A 6628-nucleotide genomic window follows, 5' to 3' on the forward strand; every position below is an offset into this window, starting at 1 on the left:
ATAAAACAGGATCAGGATGGTCATTATTCAAGTTCTGAGCTTCAAACGGGAAGAAAGGTGAGAAATTGTCAAATTTTGACAATATTTCACCACCTGTCGATTTTAATGCATCTCTCTATAACATGACCCAGCTGTAATGTGAGTGGTCGTATTGATTTATTTTTTTGTTTGCTTGTAGGCCGCTGTCACCCACATTCAATGACCTAGAAATTTTGGCACTGCTGTGAATACTTTAGTCGCAAAGTGAAGATTCACGGCGACAAGCCCCAAACTTGGAGATAGGTTATTTTCAGCTTTCGGCAGCCCTGGGCGAGTTGTTTAGAAAAATGTGGCGTTTTTCTTGGTGCACCTCCCTATTTCCAGGTATAAAACAGGATCAGGATGGTCATTATTCAGGTGCTGAGCTTGAAACGGGAATAAAGGTGAGAAATTGTCAAATTTTGACCATATTTGACCACCTGTCCATTTTAATGCATCTCTCTATAACATGACCCAGCTGTAATGTGAGTGGTCGTATTGATTTCATTTATTGTTTGCTTGTAGGCCGCTGTCACCCACATTGAATGGCCTAGAAATTTTGGCACTGCTGTGAATACTTTAGTCGCAAAGCGAAGATTCACGGCGACAAGCCCCAAACTTGGAGATAGGTTATTTTCAGCTTTCAGCAGCCCTGGGCGAGTTGTTTAGAGAAATGTGGCTTTTTCTTGGTGCACCTCCCTATGTCCAGCTATAAAACAGGATCAGGATGGTCATTATTTATGTTCTGAGCTTCAAACGGGAAGAAAGGTGAGAAATTGTCAAATTTTGACCATATTTGACCACCTGTCCATTTTAATGCATCTCCCTATAACATGACCCAGCTGTAATGTGAGTGGTCGTATTGATTTCATTTTTTGTTTGCTTGTAGGCCGCTGGCACTCACATTCAATGACCTAGAAATTTTGGCACAGCTGTGAATACTTTAGTCGCAAAGTGAAGATTCACGGCGACAAGCCTCAAACTTGGAGATAGGTTATTTTCAGCTTTCAGCAGCCCAGGGCGAGTTGTTTAGAGAAATGTGGCTTTTTTCTTGGTGTACCTCCCTATGTCGAGCTATACAACAGGATCAGGATGGTCAATATTCAAGTTCTGAGCTTGAAACGGGAAGAAAGGTGAGAAATTGTCAAATTTTAACCATATTTGACCACCTGTCAATTTTAATGCATCTCTCTATAACATGACCCAGCTGTAATGTGAGTGGTCGTATTGATTTCATTTTTTGTTTGCTTGTAGGCCGCTGGCACCCACAATCAAGGACCTAGAAACTTTGGCACTGCTGTGAATACTTTAGTCGCAAAGTGAAGATTCACGGCCCCAAACTTGGAGATAGGGTTTTTTCAGCTTTCAGCAGCCCTGGGCGAGTTGTTTAGAGAAATGTGGTTTTTTTCTAGGTGCACCTCCCTATCTCCAGCTATAAAACAGGATCAGGATGGTCATTATTCAAGTTCTGAGCTTGAAACGGGAAGAAAGGTGAGAAATTGTCAAATTTTGACTATATTTGACCACCTGTCAATTTTAATGCATCTCCCTATAACATGACCCAGCTGTAAATTGAGTGGTCGTATTGATTTCATTTTTTGTTTGCTTGTAGGCCGCTAGCACCCACATTCAATGACCTAGAAATTTTGGCACTGCTGTGAATACTTTAGTCGCAAAGTGAAGATTCACGGCGACAAGCCCCAAACTTGGAGATAGGTTATTTTCAGCTTTCGGCAGCCCTGGGCGAGTTGTTTAGAAAAATGTGGCGTTTTTCTTGGTGCACCTCCCTATTTCCAGGTATAAAACAGGATCAGGATGGTCATTATTCAGGTGCTGAGCTTGAAACGGGAATAAAGGTGAGAAATTGTCAAATTTTGACCCTATTTGACCACCTGTCCATTTTAATGCATCTCTCTATAACATGACCCAGCTGTAATGTGAGTGGTCGTATTGATTTCATTTATTGTTTGCTTGTAGGCCGCTGTCACCCACATTGAATGGCCTAGAAATTTTGGCACTGCTGTGAATACTTTAGTCGCAAAGTGAAGATTCACGGCGACAAGCCCCAAACTTGGAGATAGGTTATTTTCAGCTTTCAGCAGCCCTGGGCGAGTTGTTTAGAGAAATGTGGCTTTTTTCTTGGTGCACCTCCCTATGTCCAGCTATAAAACAGGATCAGGATGGTCATTATTTATGTTCTGAGCTTCAAACGGGAAGAAAGGTGAGAAATTGTCAAATTTTGACCATATTTGACCACCTGTCCATTTTAATGCATCTCCCTATAACATGACCCAGCTGTAATGTGAGTGGTCGTATTGATTTCATTTTTTGTTTGCTTGTAGGCCGCTGGCACTCACATTCAATGACCTAGAAATTTTGGTACAGCTGTGAATACTTTAGTCGCAAAGTGAAGATTCACGGCGACAAGCCTCAAACTTGGAGATAGGTTATTTTCAGCTTTCAGCAGCCCAGGGCGAGTTGTTTAGAGAAATGTGGCTTTTTTCTTGGTGCACCTCCCTATGTCGAGCTATACAACAGGATCAGGATGGTCAATATTCAAGTTCTGAGCTTGAAACGGGAAGAAAGGTGAGAAATTGTCAAATTTTGACCATATTTGACCACCTGTCAATTTTAATGCATCTCTCTATAACATGACCCAGCTGTAATGTGAGTGGTCGTATTGATTTCATTTTTTGTTTGCTTGTAGGCCGCTGGCACCCACAATCAAGGACCTAGAAACTTTGGCACTGCTGTGAATACTTTAGTCGCAAAGTGAAGATTCACGACCCCAAACTTGGAGATAGGGTTTTTTCAGCTTTCAGCAGCCCTGGGCGAGTTGTTTAGAGAAATGTGGTTTTTTTCTAGGTGCACCTCCCTATCTCCAGCCATAAAACAGGATCAGGATGGTCGTTATTCAAGTTCTGAGCTTGAAACGGGAAGAAAGGTGAGAAATTGTCAAATTTTGACTATATTTGACCACCTGTCAATTTTAATGCATCTCCCTATAACATGACCCAGCTGTAAATTGAGTGGTCGTATTGATTTCATTTTTTGTTTGCTTGTAGGCCGCTAGCACCCACATTCAATGACCTAGAAATTTTGGCACTGCTGTGAATACTTTAGTCGCAAAGTGAAGATTCACGGCGACAAGCCCCAAACTTGGAGATAGGTTATTTTCAGCTTTCGGCAGCCCTGGGCGAGTTGTTTAGAAAAATGTGGCGTTTTTCTTGGTGCACCTCCCTATTTCCAGGTATAAAACAGGATCAGGATGGTCATTATTCAGGTGCTGAGCTTGAAACGGGAATAAAGGTGAGAAATTGTCAAATTTTGACCATATTTGACCACCTGTCCATTTTAATGCATCTCTCTATAACATGACCCAGCTGTAATGTGAGTGGTCGTATTGATTTCATTTATTGTTTGCTTGTAGGCCGCTGTCACCCACATTGAATGGCCTAGAAATTTTGGCACTGCTGTGAATACTTTAGTCGCAAAGTGAAGATTCACGGCGACAAGCCCCAAACTTGGAGATAGGTTATTTTCAGCTTTCAGCAGCCCTGGGCGAGTTGTTTAGAGAAATGTGGCTTTTTTCTTGGTGCACCTCCCTATGTCCAGCGATAAAACAGGATCAGGATGGTCATTATTTATGTTCTGAGCTTCAAACGGGAAGAAAGGTGAGAAATTGTCAAATTTTGACCATATTTGACCACCTGTCCATTTTAATGCATCTCTCTATAACATGACCCAGCTGTAATGTGAGTGGTCGTATTGATTTCATTTTTTGTTTGCTTGTAGGCCGCTGGCACCCACATTCAATGACCTAGAAATTTTGGCACAGCTGTGAATAATTTAGTCGCAAAGTGAAGATTCACGGCGACAAGCCCCAAACTTGGAGATAGGTTATTTTCAGCTTTCAGCAGCCCTGGGCGAGTTGTTTAGAGAAATGTGGCTTTTTTCTTGGTGCACCTCCCTATGTCCAGCTATAAAACAGGATCAGGATGGTCATTATTTATGTTCTGAGCTTGAAACGGGAAGAAAGTTGAGAAATTGTCAAATTTTGACCATATTTGACCACCTGTCCATTTTAATGCATCTCCCTATAACATGACCCAGCTGTAATGTGAGTGGTCGTATTGATTTCATTTTTTGTTTGCTTGTAGGCCGCTGGCACCCACAATCAAGGACCTAGAAACTTTGGCACTGCTGTGAATACTTTAGTCGCAAAGTGAAGATTCACGGCCCCAAACTTGGAGATAGGGTTTTTTCAGCTTTCAGCAGCCCTGGGCGAGTTGTTTAGAGAAATGTGGTTTTTTTCTAGGTGCACCTCCCTATCTCCAGCTATAAAACAGGATCAGGATGGTCATTATTCAAGTTCTGAACTTCAAACGGGATGAAAGGTGAGAAATTGTCAAATATTGACCCTATTTGACCACCTGTCCATTTTAATGCATCTCCCTGTAACATGACCCAGCTGTAATGTGAGTGGTCGTATTGATTTCATTTTTTGTTTGCTTGTAGGCCGCTGGCACCCACATTCAATGACTTAGAAATTTTGGCACAGCTGTGAATACTTTAGTCGCAAAGTGAAGATTCACGGCGACAAGCCTCAAACTTGGAGATAGGTTATTTTCAGCTTTCAGCAGCCCTGGGCGAATTGTTTAGAGAAATGTGGCTTTTTTCTTGGTGCACCTCCCTATGTTGAGCTATACAACAGGATCAGGATGGTCAATATTCAAGTTCTGAGCTTCAAACGGGAAGAAAGGTGAGAAATTGTCAAATTTTGACCATATTTGACCACCTGTAAATTTTAATTCATCTCTCTATAATATGACCCAGCTGTAATGTGAGTGGTCATATTGATTTCATTTTTTGTTTGCTTGTAGGCCGCTGGCACCCACATTCAAGGACTTAGAAACTTTGGCACTGCTATGAATACTTTTGTCGCAAAGTGAGGATTCACGGCGACAAGCCCCAAACTTGGAGATATGTTATTTTCAGCTTTCAGCAGCCCTGGGCGAGTTGTTTAGAGAAATGTGGCTTTTTTTCTTGGTGCACCTCCCTATGTCCAGCTAAAAAACAGGATCAGAATGGTCATTAATTATGTTCTGAGCTTGAACCGGGAAGAAAGGTGAGAAATTGTCAAATTTTGACCATGTTTGACCACCTGTCAATTTTAATGCATCTCCCTATAACATGACCCAGCTGTAAATTGAGAGGTCGTATTAATTTCATTTTTTGTTTGCTTGTAGGCCGCTGGCACCCACATTCAATGACCTAGAAATTTTGGCACTGCTGTGAATACTTTAGTCGCAAAGTGAAGATTCACGGCGACAAGCCCCAAACTTGGAGATAGGTTATTTCAGCTTTCAGCAGCCCTGGGCGAGTTTTTTAGAGCAATGTGGCTTTTTTTCTAGGTGCACCTCCCTATGTCCAGCTATAAAATAGGATCAGGATGGTAAATATTCAAGTTCTGAGCTTCAAACGGGAAGAAAGGTGAGAAATTGTCAAATTTTGACCATATTTCACAACCTGTCAATTTAAATGCATCTCTCTATAACATGACCCAGCTGTAATGTGAGTGGTCGTATTGATTTAATTTTTTGTTTGCTTGTAGGCCGCTGTCACCCACATTCAATGACCTAGAAATTTTGGCACTGCTGTGAATACTTAAGTCGCAAAGTGAAGATTCACGGCGACAAGCCCCAAACTTGGAGATAGGTTATTTTCAGCTTTCTGCAGCCCTGGGCGAGTTGTTTAGAGAAATGTGGATTTTTTTCTTGGTGCACCTCCCTATGTCCAGCTATAAAACAGGATCAGGATGGTCAATATTTATGTTCTGAGCTTGAAACGGGAAGAAAGGTGAGAAGTTGTCAAATTTTGACCATATTTGACCACCTGTCAATTTTAATGAATCTCCCTATAACATGACCCAGCTGTAATGTGAATGGTCGTATTGATTTCATTTTTTGTTTGCTTGTAGGCCGCTGTCACCCACATTTAATGGGCTAGAAATTTTGGCACTGCGGTGAATACTTTAGTCGCAAAGCGAAGATTCACGGCAACAAGCCCCAAACTTGGAGATAGGGTATTTTCAGCTTTCAGCAGCCCTGGGCGAGTGGTTTAGAGAAATGTGGCTTTTTTTCTTGGTGCACCACCCTATGTCCAGCTTTAAAACAGGATCAGGATGGTCATTAATTATCTTCTGAGCTTGAAACGGGAAGAAACGTGAGAAATTGTCAAATTTTGACCATATTTGACCACATGTCAATTTTAATGCATCTTCCTATAACATGACCCAGCTGTAAATTGAGTAGTCGTATTGATTTAATTTGTTGTTTGCTTGTAGGCCGCTAGCACCCACATTCAATGACCTAGAAATTTTGGCACTGCTGTGAATACTTTAGTCGCAAAGTGAAGATTCACGGCGACAAGCCCCAAACTTGGAGATAGGTTATTTCAGCTTTCAGCAGCCCTGGGCGAGTTGTTTAGAGAAATGTGGCTTTTTTCTTGGTGCACCTCCCTATGTCGAGCTATAAAACAGGATCAGGATGGTGAACATTCAAGTTCTGAGCTTTAAACGGGAAGAAAGGTGAGAAATTGTCAAATTTTG

This window comes from Sycon ciliatum, chromosome 3 (assembly GCF_964019385.1).
Source record: "Sycon ciliatum chromosome 3, ocSycCili1.1, whole genome shotgun sequence".
NCBI classification, from domain to species: domain Eukaryota; kingdom Metazoa; phylum Porifera; class Calcarea; order Leucosolenida; family Sycettidae; genus Sycon; species Sycon ciliatum.